Source organism: Capsella rubella, unplaced genomic scaffold (genome assembly GCF_000375325.1).
Source record: "Capsella rubella cultivar Monte Gargano unplaced genomic scaffold, Caprub1_0 scaffold_5, whole genome shotgun sequence".
Taxonomy (NCBI): domain Eukaryota; kingdom Viridiplantae; phylum Streptophyta; class Magnoliopsida; order Brassicales; family Brassicaceae; genus Capsella; species Capsella rubella.
This window is the reverse complement of record NW_006238919.1, coordinates 12,840,768-12,840,971: the sequence shown is the minus strand read 5'-3', so window position 1 is coordinate 12,840,971 and position 204 is coordinate 12,840,768. Positions and strand designations below refer to the sequence as shown.

General features: G+C 38.2%; 1 pseudogene; it reads right to left on the bottom strand.

Moving 5' to 3' along the window:
• Positions 1–204, bottom strand: part of LOC111830669 — a 737-nt pseudogene that overhangs the window by 273 nt on the left and 260 nt on the right.

Sequence of the window (204 nt, the reverse complement as noted above, 5' to 3'; positions counted from 1 at the left end):
TTCTTGATTCTTGTTTCTCCAATAATTCAACATCTCTACTAACCTTTCTATGATCTTCATGTCCATCCCAATCTTACGTAGAGTATCAGCCGAATAGTCTTGATTGGCTGAAAATATACAAAGAATCTGTACTCCAGTGAGCTGCTCATTAGGAGTATTCGACACCAAAAGCTCCACGGTAAAAACCACCATATCCATCTTCAA